This window comes from Phyllostomus discolor, chromosome 1 (assembly GCF_004126475.2).
Source record: "Phyllostomus discolor isolate MPI-MPIP mPhyDis1 chromosome 1, mPhyDis1.pri.v3, whole genome shotgun sequence".
Taxonomy (NCBI): domain Eukaryota; kingdom Metazoa; phylum Chordata; class Mammalia; order Chiroptera; family Phyllostomidae; genus Phyllostomus; species Phyllostomus discolor.
In genome coordinates, this window is record NC_040903.2 from 181154185 (window position 1) to 181170912 (window position 16728).

The 16728-nt window shown below is 40.3% G+C and overlaps 1 long non-coding RNA gene across 1 annotated transcript; it reads left to right on the forward strand.

Annotated features, from left to right (window-relative positions):
* Window positions 1–2193: 2193 nt before the first annotated feature.
* Window positions 2194–6293, forward strand: LOC118496926. The gene is made up of 2 exons (XR_004899481.1): window positions 2194–3115; window positions 4116–6293. It is a non-coding gene; the product is annotated as an uncharacterized LOC118496926 (long non-coding RNA).
* The last annotated feature ends 10435 nt before the right edge of the window (window positions 6294–16728 follow it).

The window sequence follows — 16728 nt, forward strand, 5'->3', positions numbered from 1 at the left end:
GTGTTTTATATATAAACTAACCAAAGAATGTAATTGTTTTTCTAGCTTTAGAGCATGCTTAGGTCATTGACTTACAATATAATTTTGTATAATTTTTAATGTCATAAATGTTTTTATTGGGTGTTTCCAAGTTGGTAAGTTACCAAACTATTACAGCCTGATAATTAATAATCAAATTTTTAAAAAAACAACATGCCATAGCAGAGAACTTTGGGGAGAGAAAAATCACTTGGTCATCTGTGTTTCGGGATAGCTTAACATTTGTGGTGTTGTGGTGTGTGTGGTGGGGAGGGGGGTGAAAGTAAATGTAGCGGGAGACAAGTGGCCTGTGCATGCCCCATCACAGAGGGCAGAACTTCCTCAACAGTAAAATCGCAGCTCAGGGAATGATGATGGGTCTCCTCTGAGTCATTCAATTTAACTCTGACCACGATTCTGCTCGAACTTCCTCTTCCTTAGCTAACTGGCCACCTCTCAGTAAGAGATGGCTAAAGTCATGTCACTCGGCCACCCATTTTCCCATCATATTCATTTCTGCCACAGTCTAAAAACAACTGCAGTGCTGGTTGGTGTTCCAGACTCTTCTCACATTTTCCCATGATGGGAGACAGATACACTCGGCTTGTAGGCAAGGCACTTGAATTTTAACATAAAAGAGTAGATGACAGAGAAATGTGGTTTTCCTCAGTGTGCCATGCCATCTGTGACATTTGTCATGCAGATCCACATATTCTTTTCGGAAGCCAAGGTTGCACCCCATTGTTCTGTTTCAAAAATAATTTTTTATGTGGATGCCTGCTATTAACCTCATGTACTGACTTCACACCTGGGAGGTGTGGAGAGAAGCTCCGTGGTGCTCTTAACTACATCCTCTGTAGCTAGCAAACAGCCAAGGTACGATGCTTGCATACGTGTGTTTTCAACTTCCCTACAAGGGTAGAAAACTTGAATGGGTCATTGTGTTAGAATCTCTTTTAAAAGTTTAGTACGAACTTTGCATCTGACAAGCAGCACTTCTGTCTCATTTTATCTTGGCTCTTAGACATAACATCATGAAACGGCATTGAATGTGTGAGCAGAACCAAAACAGACCACATAAGAGTGTTAAACATGAGGCAGAGCCCTGTATTCCTGCGAGGTCTGTGCTGAAGTGATCCTGAAAGCACTCGATGAAACGGTAACACCCAGCTTCACTGGTCTCTGACCCACCAGTGCCAGCACCCCCTGCCAATAATTGCTGCTCTAGGAGCCTTTTGGTTGAAACAGTCATTCCCAAGGGCTATGCATTCTTACTTTCCTGACTCAGTCTTAGCTTGCTACCACAAAAGTCCCAATTCCTTTCTTGCCCACAGAACAGCTGTATCAGCTTGCTCTAGTGCAAAGGAAGTGATATTTAGTGACTGCTGGTAGCAAAGGCTGTGTGTGTGTGTGCAAGGGATGGAAGCTGGAGGTTAAAATGTTGATTCACTTCAAAATCTTCACTGCCATCCAGGACACAAGCATAAGAAGAGAATGTAGAACACAGTGAAAAAGAAGTTACTCTGTAATAATCCTTTATATCTGATACACAAATCATTTTCTCATATAATATATTAACCAGTATGCTTTTGGTTATAACAGAAACTAACTCAAGCTAAATAAAGCAAATAATAATGATAATGGGTTATGTGGATACCAGAGTTTCTCACCACCTCAGGGCAGGCAGGTGGGGGCGGGGAGAGGCTCAAGAATGAGGAAGTGGAATGTTCTGGCCCAGGACACCTCAAAAATCCTTTTTCTTTTGTCTTTATTGTCTTTAACCGCGGAGCCGATTTCTCTCTGATTCAACTGCATGATGGGAAAAAATGTCACCAACCAAACTTTTTGAGTCTGCCTCTTCTTTACTTAAAAGGACAGCCAAATGAAACTGAATTTTTTTGGTCTTAATTTCAAGAGGGTTTAAAAGGCCTCCTTGGTCAGGTTCCCAGGCAACCTCTGTCAATCACGTGGGCAGGAAAGCTGGGTCAAATGGCTCAAATATGTCTGGCAGGAGCACAGCCATTGTAAGCCAGGCAGATGGGAGTGGGCCAATCAGTGGAGGGGGGAAAGTTGCCCTAAAAGTGAGGGTCCAGGACCAGCAACCCAATGGATGGAGATATATATATATATATATATATATATATATACACACACACACACACATACACATATATAATATTTTACTTGATGTTCTGCACTACCCACCAAAGTTATTATTCTTCTCACTGTACAGATGAGGAAACTGAGTTTCAGAGAGGTTATATAAACAGAAAACTTGACATGGAATCAAGGTCTCCTCATTCCCTTCTTGACCCTTATGAGATGAATAGACTACTTTAAGAGAAAACTTAAGGAAAAAAAGGTACACAGGTGTCCACCCTCTACCTTCAGAAGATTTTAAATTTAAGTGGAAATTCAAGACAGACTCTTACAAAAATAGTTTAATAACATTTTGAAATTGGGATATAATAGACAAAGCAACATGTAAATATTTCAAACTATTGAAAATCGTTAAACTTGGATTCTTTTTTGGAAGAAACCTGGGAAAGAGGGTGGAGAGGATATTTCAGACATAAAAAATGGAAGAAGTCACACATCAGCAGTAGAAATTCCCATTTTAATACTGAAAATTTGACTCATTCATTACCTCCTACTTGCGGGAAGAAATGGTTGATGTTTTCAAGGAAACAGAGGATGAAAGTAGAGTCCAAAGAGCCCTAGAGTTCCATATTTCCAAACATTTGCAGAGCCCAGGGTCCAGGCTACCATTCTCTTCCTCAAACACAGCCAATTCTTTAGAATCTGTTTTCTAAGGCAGCCACTGAAGAAAAAGTGGTATTTTAATCTCAAGTTCAATAGGATTGAAGCAGAAATCCTTCCCAGATCATCCTCTGAATAGGATTTCATTTGTTTTCACATCACTGCTCTTAAAACAAAGAATTACTTCTAAGAATTAGTTCTGCACGATTTTCTCTGAACCATTTCCAATGTCATTTTTAGTACCTAGACTTCAGAAACAAACTTCAGAAATGACAAGCAGATCTAAACAAGACAGTGCCCAATTACAACAGAGCTCAGCGGAACAACCAGGAGTTTGGTTTGTTACCTCATTGCATGTTGTGGCTGAAGCCTTTGAGATGGGAAGTCAGGGACACCAGCTCCAGATTCAGACTTTCCACAGGCTCATTTAGTGACTGAAGGAAGCCTTTTAAGCTTCTGCGGCTTCAACTTCTTCACTCAGTTATCAGCAAATATCTTTTGAGTTGCAGCTATACACCAGGTTCTGTTCAAGTCTCAGGAGGAACAGCAGAAACCAAACAAAAAAAAAACATAATTCCCCATCTCCATGGAGCTTGTAGTCTTTTGGTCAGAGACAGAAAATAAATACATAAGAAGTAAATTGCATAAAATATTAGAGGAGTACTATGCCAAAAATTAAAGCAAAGAAAGGAGGATAAGGAGTGGAAGAGGGTGGTTATAATTTAAAACAATGTAGTAAGAGGTGGCTTCAATGACTAAGTGACATGTAAAGGAGATAAGGGAACAGCCATGCAAATGTCCAGGGCAAGTGCATTGCAGACAGGGAAATGACCAATATAAGGGTTCTGAGGTGGGAGCCTGCCTGGCATGACTGAGAAATAGCAGAGAGGTAGCTGGACAAAGGGAGAGAAGGAAAGGAACAGAAACTATACTTAGAGGGCAAAAGGGAGCAGAGCAGGTGGTACAGAACCTTGTCAGGACTTTGGCTTTACTTTGGGTAAAATAAAGTTCATTGAAGGGGTTATAGCTGAACAGAGATACTCTGGCTGATATATTGGGATTAAACTTCAAGATGGCAGAAGTAGAGACAGGAAGATGAGCTAAGAGGAGGATGACCATACCTCCTGTTTGCCCAGAATAATCTCAAATGAAGTGTCTCAATACAATTATTAATGCCCCTCTCCTTGAGGTCTTCAATGAATCCCAGTTCTGATGATAAATTATGTTAAGACCCTAAGAGACCATACTATTGCAATTATCCAGATGAGAAATGACGATGGTATGAGATGGAAATAGCAATGAAGGAGAAATAATCTGATTCAAAATATGTTTTAAAGGTGGAGTCTGAGGAATTTCCTGATGGCTTGGATGTGGACCATCAGAGAGAAAGTGGAGTCAAGAACTTTGAGGATCCAGAAACTGAAAAGACATAGTTGTCATTAAATAAATAGAACAGGCTTTGAAGAAGGTCAGGTGTCTTATTTGGGCCATGGTCATTTTGAGCTCTCCATTAGATATTCAAGAAAGCTTCCCATTAGACAGTGGGAAATATGTTTGGCATTTAGGACAGAGGTCTGGGCTGGAGATATAAATTCTGGAATTAATAGGATATAGATGGAATTGAAAATCATAAGATTGGAAAGAATCATCAAAGATGTGACTGTATAAAAAGGAGAAGTTCAAGAACAGAGTCCTGAGGAGACTCGGTAACAGGAAAAAATGAGGACCCAGCAAAGGAGATTGAGAAGTGGCCAGGAGGCAGGAAGAAAACGAGACATTTCTTCATCTTTTCAATGAATTTATTACACGACACCATTGATTTTTTTTTTAACTATGACCAAGAGATACATGAAGGGCAGCTATATTAAAAGGTGGACTGCAAGAGCAAACAAAGAGGATGCATTTTAGTCTCCTCATCCCTACTTCAACCAGAGCTGGTCTGTGTTTTCTTGCTCCAAATAATAGGTTGTTGCATGAGATTTTGTTTATTTTAAAAATGGCAGGAGTGGGAGGAGGTAGAGTCTCATTACCTCTGGATAATCTTTAAGGTTTGTAGACCCCTCTAATTCTAAAGTTTACTTGAATTTGCTCAATTCTTTTAAAAAAAGCATTTTTTCATAATTCTAGGTGCCACAGTCATCTGATAGACATGGAGCATTTGAATCATTTCTCTTATCTGAGATTATTACCCATTTGCTGTGGGAATTAAGTCATATGAAAATAGGAAGAGAAAAATAACAACTGGCATTGAGAAGTGGGAAGTCAGTTGAGTTTTAAATATAAATCCAGGAAATGTTTTATTAAACAGCGAAGGCATTTACCGGCTTAGACTGAAGAATAAGCCTGCTCTAAACCCCACGAGCCTCATGAGTGCTGCATTTATCTAAGAAAGCCACAGAAGCACATTCCAAGAACGTTTCTTGCTGTAATATACTGACAGAGCAAAACTAACACAGGCTTTTACCCACAAGTATTATTAATCATAATAAATAATAGTCACTGCTTATCAAGCATTAAACATGTGCCAGAAACTGGGTTAAGGTACTTATGAGTATTCATTCACTTAACCATCACAGCAACCTCAAGGTAGATACTCTCAGGCACTTGTTGAAAGAATATCATGGCTGAAACTAAGTACAGTTAACTTGTCCAAGGTCACCTCACAAGGTAAGTGGTTGAATAGGGGCTCTCTGACCCTAAGGCCAGTATTTGTAACCATGGCACTTTGATTAATCTACTGAACCTTAGTAATGGATGAAGTGGATACTGTGGTATCACCCATCCCGATCCCACTTTGTTCCTCCAGCTGCCAGGAGCGTAGGCTACTGATGGCTCAGAACTGAGTGTCTCCTTGGACAGTCCCTTCTGCCAAAGGGATCTGCCAAAGGTTACTTCCCCTCCTTGGAGAAGCTTGTAGCCAGTAAGGAATCATTCAAGGAGACAAAAGCCCAGCCTTTTTTGTCAGTCCAGAAGCCCTCTGAAGGGCTATTTAGTTCCAACATTCCCAAATCAACTTCCCACTCTGCCCAATCCTGCTTTCCTAGTTCCCTTCCTGAGAGCCCTCCCATTAAATTTCCCACACACAAATCCCTGTCACAGGGTCTGTGTCCCAAGAACCCAAGGAAGACATCGACATCAGCAGCGATTTGCTTCAGCCACTCATTCTACTCCTTTAATTACCAGCAAATGTTTACTGAGTTCCAGGAACGTGTGAGGTTTCTTCTTTGAGTATTGCCTGTTCAAAACATGTACAGCTTTGTTTGGCTTGTCTTGTTTTAAAATTTACAGGTATTCTTTTACATATTCTGGATACTAATCTTATGTTAGTTAAATGCATCACATATTTATTCTTCCTGATTGTGTCTTATCTGTGTCTTTAGCTCTATGGTAGCTTTTGTGATTCAGAAGTCTTCAATTTTGGACTGTAAAATATATGGATCTTCTATGGGTCTTTCATGCTTGTACTTAATATGTCTTGCCCAGAAAAGTCTTCTCTACTGAAAATTAAAAAAAAATGCAAGTTAAAACAATGAGACCTAGTGTCACGGTTCGATTCCCAGTCAGGGTACATGCCTGGGTTTCAGGCCGTGACCCTCAGCAACCGCACATTGATGTTTCTCTCTCTCTCTCTCTCTCCCTCCCTTCCCTCTCTAAAAATAAATAAATAAAATCTTTCTTTAAAAAAAATGAGACCTAACTTTGCACCACTTGTATTGGTAAAATTTTAAAACTCTGAGGACCACAAGGGCACATGACAGTGTGGAGAAGCAGGGGCCTTCCTAGCCTGCCAGTAGGGATGGAAGTGGGTGCAATTCAAGGAGCAGGTTAGCAACGTCTGATGAAGCTGAAGATGGCCACACCCCTTTATAATGAAATTTCACCTTTAAATATAAGCCCTAGGCCAACAAGGAGGCACAGGATTTTGAAAAAGCAAAATATTGAAAGAGTAAAAGATTAGAAACAACATAAATATTCATCAATTGGAAATAGATAAGTAAATTGTAGAATATCCATATAGTGGAATAAGTTATAGCCACTAAATGAAATAATTATACTCTCAGGCACTTGTTGGCTGCAAAGCAATATGTAGAGCAAAACAATTGCTAAATTATAACTTTTACATCAAGGTTATAAACCTGAAAAGTAATAAAGCATACTTTTGAATACATAAATATATAGCATAAACAGATGTATGGTAATAATAAACATTGAATTCACAATAATGTTTTTTTCTGGGAAAAAAGATGGAGGGAAGAGAATGAAATAGGGTACTCAGGGGCCTTTTCTATATCAGTGAAGTTTGCTTTCTTAAACCAAAAAAGAAAACTCTGAAACAAATATAGCATAAAATTAGGATTTGATAAAGCTGAATGGTAAGTATATGCTGTTCACCATATTGCTCCAAAATCTTGCCTTTTTGAAATATTACACAGTAAAAAAAGCCTTAAAAGAAGAAAAAATGTTCAAGATAGGCTTCTTGGTATTGTGCAAATAGATCTTGAGGGATCACAATGGTTTAATGGGAAATGCAGCATAAATATCAAAGAAACAGAAAAAAGTGAAGAGCTGGCTAACGAATTTTTACTAAATTTGCTCAGCACGTGAGAGTTCTTGAAGGCTCTTGAGCAGGAAAGTCATAAATGTGCTTCTGTCCTCTGGAAAGATGAGTCTGGCCAGGTGGTGTGAGGAGGTTACAACAAGGAGCAGGAGGAAGGGAGGAGCTGGAAAGGTCCCTCTGGTGAGCCACCATGAGACCCCCAGGAGACAGCAGCCAACAAGAGGCTTTGCCCAGTGATCTTCTATCTCACATTTAGAATTAACTCATTAATTTTGAAAAAGGCAAATGAGAGCAGGACAGGAAAGCAAAAACTCAGAACTGGTTCTGAATACAGCTGCCTGGATAATTATAGAGGCTTGTGTGATTAGTAGAAGCACCCATCTTAAAAATAAAAGCTACTTGTGGGAAATTCTGATTTTCATTCTGGTTTTAAATGTGTTGACTGTGAGGTGCTGAGAGAACCTTTAGGGAGAAAAAATAAGAGGGTGGTTGAAGAAGTCTGGAGGTTAGAGTAGTGAGTGGCGTGGTTTGGGCAGTCACCTGCAGAGAAATGAGAGGCGAAGATATAAGAATGCTGGTGAGAGCTGAAAAGAAAATGCAAGAGGAATGGAGAGAAGCTTGGGGAGCACAGCGGAGGCTCTAAGTTCCATTTCTCCTTTGGCACCACGCAGCAGGACTGCCCCTAACATCTCCTGGCCTGGGCAGGAAAATATGTGGAGGTCTCAGGTATTGGCCTTTTGTCTCTGTCCCCATCACTGGCTCCATCCTGCCTTGTGAGGGTCTGGGGTGCATGTGTGTGGACCTCCCATTCCTCATGTGCAAACTCCATTCTCCCAACACACACACACATCACCCCTCAGAATGACAGATGAGGAATGAGGCCTTCACAGGCCCTGGAAGAAGTATTAGGGTCAATTAGGGCAGGACTTCTCTAGTTCTGGGCACCCAGATTATGGAGGGGTTGAGCATGAGCTATGGGTGCATACTTCTTAACCCCCAAAATGTCTTACCCCATTGGTTAGAAGCAAAGCAGAGAAGGTTCTGAGCTGCATCCTCTAAAGCAGCAGGTCACAGAGCCCAACTGCCCAAGTTCAAGGGTAGTACTGCCCTGCCACCAGGGCAGGGCCAAATTTGTGGGCTGTTGCTGAGCAACATCACATATCATTTTCAACCTTTTCATTTCCACTGGAGTCATCAGGAGCCTGGGGTGGTGATCTGGTAGGTGAGCAGAAAAAGGAAAGAGATTCCAGGGCACCAGTAACTCATTAACTCTCTATACATTTCTATCAGCAAAAGAGAATGATCTGTTGATAATTCACTCAATAAGTGGCTGGACTTGCGAGGGAAAGGGAGTCAGCTCCTCTCAAGGCCAGTGCTAGACACAGGCCAGTTCTCCTGGGCTTCCATGGGAGGCCCCAACCTATCCTAAGTCAGCAACTCCCTGGACTTCGACAGGAGCCTGCAGACAACACAACGCAGACTGGTGGTTTCAGTGGTGGTCAAGCTAATGTGTGCAACAAAAACAATAAGAATGTTTTGTAAATTAAAAACCTGAGATGGGTATTTCAGTTAAGAAAAAACTAAAGGAGTTCACCACTACCAAACCAGTATTACAAGAAGTGTTAATGAAACTTTTTTAAAAAGAAGAAAAACTAAAAAATATGAATTAAAAATGGCAATAACTACATACCTATCAATAATTATTTTAAATGTTAATGGATTAAATGATCCAATTAAAAGACATAGTGTGGTTGAATGTATAAGAAAACAAGACCCATACATATTCTACCTACAGGAGACCCATTTCAGATTGAAAGACACACACAAACTGAAAGAAAAAAGATTTTTTAAAAAGTATTTTATGTGAATGGAAACAAAAAAATGGGATAGCATTACTGACATTAGACAAAATAGACTTCAAAACAAAGGTATAACAAGAAACAAGGAAGGACCTGGCAATTCCACTTTTGGGTGTTTATCAAAAGAAACCCAGAATGCTAATTTGAAAAGACATGTGTACCCCTATGTTCACTGCAACATTTTTTACAATAGCCAAGATATGGAAGCAACCTAAGTGTCCATCAGTAGATGAGTGGATAAAGGGGTGGTAGTGCATATATATGCTGGAATGTTACACAGCCATAAAAAAGAATGAAATTTTGCCATCTGCAACAACATGGATGGACTTACAGAGTCTTAGGCTAACGAAATAAGTCAGATAGAGAAAGCCAAATTCCATATGATTTCACTTATATGAGGAATCTAAAAAAAAAAGAAAGAAAGAAAGAAACCCAAAAATAAAGGAACAAACAAAACAGAAACAAACTCATAGATACAGAGAACATTTTGGTAGTTGCCAGATGCGAGGGGGACTGGGGGAGTGGAGGAATAAAAGGAAAGGATTAAGATGTACAAATTGCCAGTTCAAAAAACAGTCATGGGGCTGTAAAGTACAGCACACAGACTATAGTCAATAATATTGTAAAAATTAGTCCTGGCTGGTGTAGCTCAGTGGATTGAGCGTGGGCTGTGAACCAAAGTGTCTCAGGTTCGATTCCCAGTCAGGGCACATGGCTGGGTTGCAGGCCACGGCCCCCAGCAACCACACATTGATGTTTCTCTCTCTCTTTCTCCCTTCCTTCCCTCTCTAAAAAAATAAAAATAAATAAAATCTTAATAAAAATTATGTGTGGTGTCAGATGGGTACTAGATTTAGGGTAATCACTTCATAAGTTATATAATTGTGTAACCACTACATTGTACACCTGAAATTACAATATAAGATTGTATGTCAAATATAATTGAAAAATAAAAAAATATTTAAAATAATAAAAATTTTAAAAACAAAATTTAGGAACTATAAATACATAAATAAATAAAACCCTGAGATGAATAACAATAATAATAATAATTACTATTGGTTCGATATGCTGTTTAGACTTTAGCAAGAAAAACTGTACCTCAAGGGAAAACAGAAAAACATTTTCTATCTGAAAAGAATAAAACTACTGAACTCAAAAAATATGTAAGAAACTAAACAAAAATACACTAAACTTCTTTCCGAGAATTGTTTGGGGTCCAAGATACTAAAATTCTACTTCTTCTGTGTTGATGAAACGATATACTTTCTCCTATCATCTTTCAAGCTTGTACTGCAACAGTAAGATAGAGTATCTTACATTTTGAAGCTATGAGAAATGTGTTGGCAAAGACTGTTTAATGCAGATTAGTCCCTAACATAAATCAGGGCTGGTTAAACACAAGAAACAGAGATGGCAATACAAGTAATTTTACAATTTTGCTATACACAGTAGTAAGAAAAACAGGAAGTAGGTGTTTATTAGCAGTTCCAAAAATACTAGCCAAAATACAACTCCCCATGGAGTCTGAGTTATTCAAAATATAGCAAAGAACAGAATTCCTAAGATTATAAAAGGGTAATTAATCACAAGCAGTGTTCACAGACCAGTGATTTGGAAACTACCTTCTTATTGAAGATCTGGATCAAGAACAAACTTCAAAGCAAAATTAATTGATCTCAGATTCACTGCATCTGCTCAATAAACCCTCCCCCAAAAATGTCACTTTGAGCCCAATCAGAAGTCTTTTTAATTTAACAGTTCTGTATACAGCACACTAAATAGGTATTTCTTGCCTAACTTGGTTAGAAGATCATTGCCTCCCCGCATAAGCTGTTTGCGTGAAGAACACCACCTCTTACTGATACTCTGTCACTTGCATTCACAGATCAGGCACGTTGTTTAGGCTTGTTTCTTAGGAACACAGACTCACCATGAAGCCACATTCGCAAACCAAGAGGACCCACTTGCTTGCACAGCTAACACGACCTTGTGACTTTCAAAATCTTGTCTTTGAGAAAACTCTTTAAATATACGTCCAAATCATTGCTGAATTAGGACAAGGGACCTGTCATTTCAGTGGAAACGGTTCAAAATGCATATTTAAAATACACAAAACTTAAATATGCTTTAGTTTTTTCAGGAGTGATGTAAGGGTTTTAAATGCACATTGTGATCTGCTTTGGGGAATTAGATCATTAAGAGTCTCATGAACTTCTAGCAATAATGATTACTTATGAGAGTAGCCATGAACAAATCCCTTAATTCTGTGGCTCAGTTTCTCCCCTGTAAACTAAGGAAGTTTGATGTTTGGCTCAGCTACCTCAAAAACTCATTGGGATAAATACTGAATTAATTACTCATGAAGCACCATTATGTCCTCTGATGAAAGCCACTTTGAAAGTGCAAACAATCAATGAATTAAATGATTTGTCTTGGTCATGAAAACCTAGATATATGTTTACTTGGAATTGTCTACGTACATCTTATATTGGTCTATGTGATTTTCTGAGTTTAGACTTACTAAGGAGGCAAAGGAGGAGAGTTATTTGGAAACAACTCTATCAAGTAAGAAATTAGCGATAGGCTAATTAGAGACACATTAGCTCCAATTAACTCTTACGAACCAATCTAAATGAGACCATCATGCTTCTTTTGTGATTTTTGAAATCCAACCTCATAGCCAAGCTACCAACCTGTAGTTAGTTGGCTTCACTGTTTTTGTAATTAGCTGGTAATAACCATCATGAGAGAGAAAAAAGATGAGGGAGAAGAGAGAAAGAGGGAGAAGAGAGAAAAAGAGAGAAGAGGCGATTGGGGGAGGATGGGTAGGAAGGGAGGGAGAAAAGAACACATTGGCGTAATTCTCCCTCCTCTGCTCAGATGGTCAATAGGCAGTGTGTCAGGAAGACTTCATGTTCACACACATTGTTTCCTCCTCCGTGGCAAATAGTCTGGGAAACAGCTTCTTCCCATGTGACTAAGTTCTGGACAACAAAATGTGACAGAAGCAAAGACTGCCACTATGAGGCCTGGCTCTAAGACAGGCTAGTCAATTCTCTTTCTTTGCGTATGCCAGCAGAGGACGTCAAAGCAGCCAGCCCTAATGGACAGCAGAGGCTCTAACAGGGAGGAGCTGGATCCCAGAATCTATGCTTGGAGGAGAGTCCCACAGTAGCTACCCTCTAAGCATCCAATGAACTTTGCATAAAAAAGAAAGAAAGAAACTTATTGTATTAAGCCACTGAGGTTGGGGTTTATTTGTTACAGCATCAGGTAACTTACCATATCTAATACAGACTGGTGAAGATAGACTCATTAAAATCAGTTCTCTTTGGCCCATCAGCTCTAGGCTCTGAGGCATCTGGATAAGTTGGAAAAAAGCCTTTCTTGTTCCCTGCCTTGTTTATCTGGCAGGCCAAGCTTCCTGCTGACCAGCTCAACCCGTGGTGGCAGCCAGAGCCACAGCCCCCTCCTGGAACTTCTAAAATAAAGAAGGTCACAGATGTTCTCTGCAGGTCACACCCTAGAAATGTGCTTTTTAATGACTGGAGTAAAAAGTCCATTTTATCTTATTCCCAGAGTGGTATCAGGCCTCAGTTCTCCACCCCTCCCCACAACTTATAATTAAATATATTGAGGTCAGGTAATGTGGCTTATTGTGATCATTCCCAGAGCATGGCCTTGTTGGTACCTCCACTGACCAACAACTAGAAAGATCCACCACACAAAAGTATTTTAAAGTCTTTCCATTACTTGGGAGGAACTGAGAACAAGCAGCAACGCTGAGATTTCTGGCATCCTGGAGCTAAGGAGGTAACTGCTCTCAGAAGACAACAGAAAGCCAAAGAGAGTCCCAAAGGATGAGTTAGAGAGCACCCAATGTGCAGGCGTCGCACCCCACAGTCTCACATATTCTCTAAGTGATACAACCGAAAGAGTTCACGAATGTGGACTGGAAAGAATTTTTCCAAAATCATTTCCTTTGAGTTGTTTTCCCCAATGCAGTCCCCTTTGTTTTCATCTAAGCAAGAGCTATAAACCAGCAGACTTAGGCTGCATCTGGTCCACAGATATGTTTGTTTGGTCCTCCTCATAGTGTTTTAAAAATAGTGATAGCAACATTTTTAAAATGAGATTTTTAAAAAATGAGATTTCACACACAAGTCTAAATTTCTGGCTCCTCTTGAAGAATCTGAAGATTGAGCAACGCTGGACCCATGTCTCTGCCATGGCAACACTGAGCTGCGGCTTCCCATGAGTGGGGCTCGTGCTGCCTGCTCAGCCAGCTTTGAGTGCTGCCCATCGAGTTGGCCACTCCGCTCATTTGTGTTTCCCACCTGCCTTGTAAGGCATTTGACTTACTCCTTGGACAATATTTTTATTAACTTATGCAGCATATTTTTTTATGGCTTGCTATGCCTCGAGCACTGCTTATAGACACATCTGGAAGAACAGGACCATGGGCGGGAAAGATGTTCTTTTATCATGTGTGGGCACTCCCCTCCTTTCTGCTGAGGGTCCCCCACCACTGGCACTGGGTGACTAAAGTAAATAGGCTCAGTGTCACTACTGAAGGGTTCTCATCAAACAAAAGTGTATTGAACTTATAGCCCAAACTTGCCCTTGCAAGACGAATGGGGAGGCCCCTTCTGTGCTTTCTCTGTGGCTGCCACAATTCCGTTTCCTTGGCAGGTGCTTGTGTGGGGGAAGGAACTCCCGGAAGAATAGTAAATGTCTACATCCTGACCCAAGCCTTGGCTCTCCTGCTGCTTCCCGCTCTAGAGTGTCCATTGAACAAATAATATGTGATAGGGTGTCACAAGGTGGCCCAGTGGATTCGTGGATCCGAGCAGAACACTCTGCAACTAATTAACACAGTCCCTGCATCTCTTTTTGGTTTGTTCTTGGTTTATATCTTAGGTGTATTTTCTCTCATTTTCTTCTATTTCTCCTTCTCTTCCTTTTTCTCCACTTCCTCCTCTTCATTATTACTGTCAAGTGGTCTTCAGCTTCTAAATATAGTATTTCAAAGAGTAAGAAATCCTAGTTGTTTACTGATGAAGGTTTCAATGTTAAACATAGGAAGTTCAGGAAGGTAGGAATCATGTCTGTCCTGCCCCCGCCTGGCCCAGTAGAGACTAAATAAACATCTGCTGTATAGACATATGAAAAACACTAAGACCTAGAGGCATATTCTCATGAGAAGGGTACACGTCTTATCAATATTTAGGGACATGGGAAAGAATTTCTTTTTCCCATTATAAATTATAAAATACAAGCACATGGAGATTTCACCAACCCAAGGATATTTTCATGAGGCTCAAAATCTATGGCCTCCTTTTGTCCATACCATTACCAAAATGTCAGGATAAACTCACCTAGAATCTGGTGTTGACTGAGCTTCAGCCCGTTGCATGAGACAGATGGAAATCGCTTGGTGCAAGTGAGGACAAGCCCTCCCTCCCCACAGCAACCTGGAAGTCCAAAATCACTTTTCTGTTAACTTCATCGAAGGGAAAAAAGGAATTTGCAGGAGACTTGCTCTGTGTCCGAGCATAATGAACTCCTTTGGAGGAAATCAAACAATGTCCTCCCTCTGCCCTCACACCACAAATTGTGTTTTTATTAAGTGTGTACCTCCAAAGAAATATTTGCCTTTATTTCAGTGGTTTACACAATGCCAGGCTGGAGGGAGGGAGGTGAACTAACTTGACCTCAGGCGTCATGTGACAGATATTGCTTTGGTTCAATTGTTGTCTGGGAGGGATTGGGGGTTGGGTGTGACATAATAATATTAGAGAAAACAATGGCCATTTAGTTTATATAGAGTCTTTCTTCCTGTGATTTCAAAGCAAATTTCAGGCCTAATACAAATGGCATTAAAAAGGAATAAGCCAAAGACTTGGCAGCGGCAGCTTGCAGGATAACTAACTCATTCATCCATGTGCCAAGCACCCACCACCCTGGGAATGCAGTGGACTGGAGGGCCACAGTCCTGGCCTGCTCAGAGCTCACTGTGCTGTTCTTTCTGGTGATATTTGCTTCCCCCACCAAACAGTATGAGCTGACTACACGTGAACCAGCTGTCTACATTCTTTGGTTGAGCGTTTTCAGTTTCCTCTTCAATAGGGTTAGTCAGAGAAGTCAGCCATGGTTTTTTTATCTTTTTTTTTAAGTTTCTTTAAAAACAATCTTCCTCCCCTGGCTGGTGTGACTCAGTGGATTGAGTGCCAGCCTGCAAACCAAAGGGTTACTGGTTCAATTCCCAGTCAGGGCCCATGCCTGGGTTGCAGGCTAGTCTCCAGTATGGGGGGCAGGAGAAACATTCCCACATTGATGTTTCTCTCCATCTCTTTCTCCCTCCTTTCCCCTATCTCTAAAAATAAGTAAATTCTTTTAAAAAACCTTCCTAAAGCAAATAATTAGTCAATAACTTATTAGTGATGAGAAGGGCCCACCCAAGAGGGGTTAAATATTTCTGTTACCCTTTCTATCACAAGGCACTGAGCCAGGAACTTAGAGATTCATGCTGCATAACGCTGAAGCCCACTCTGAGTGGAACCTTCTGGAACCTCCCTCTGTTCCATACATCTACCTCACTTCCCTAGAATGTCTGCTTATTTTCTTTTCCCAGGATCCTTTTTGTATGAGCATCTTCCAGCCAAGTCAATTAAAAAAGAAAACTCATTTACCATCTTTGAATGAATCCTGAGAACCATTCAATGCTAATGCTAAACACAGTGGAGCAGTAAATGTTTCTAGGGGGGAGATTGGGAAACAAGGAAATAAGGGTTATCCATTAAGAGTGGATTCAGAAGTGGGAGGGATGTGGCTACCTTGAGGTGAAACTCATTCACACGAACCAAAACAAAAATCTGCTAAATGCATCTGGGAAGAAAATAAGATGTGAAAGGCAGAGAAGGACCCGGAGAACAATAAAGGGGGTCCTTGTGGGTATTTTGTCTTTTCTGTTCATTGAAAAGGGTGTAAGGAGGTAAAAATGTGTAACTGAAAAACCCCAAGAATTTCTTGATCCTTCAAGAAATTTTGCAGAGATTGCCTAAGGATTTATGCCTGTGCTCCACAGGGAACAAAAATTTTAATCCTGCTATATGAACAAATGAAATATTTGTTCAGCATTTTCCTCTATGGATAATGTGTGCTTACCTTTCTTACTTCCACTCCCCACCCCAACCCCCACCCTCTATGTTTCTGTTTCTTTGGAATTCTGCAGCCACACGGCAAGAATCTCAGAGAGGAGCCTCCACTGTGGTCCTTAACTGGTCAGATAAAGAAATCATTTAGGAGGCAATAGTCACTTCTCAGGACTTCTCCAAGTTTCTAACCTACATGTGTGAAAAATAGGCACACACATGTACACACACATTTCCAATAGCTCATAAGATCCAAATATTTTGCTTTTTTCCCTCCTAAACATTTTTTAACCTGTTTTACTCAAAGGTGAGTGCTAATAATCACACACACACACACACACACACACAACCCCATCACTTCCTTAAATACCAAAAA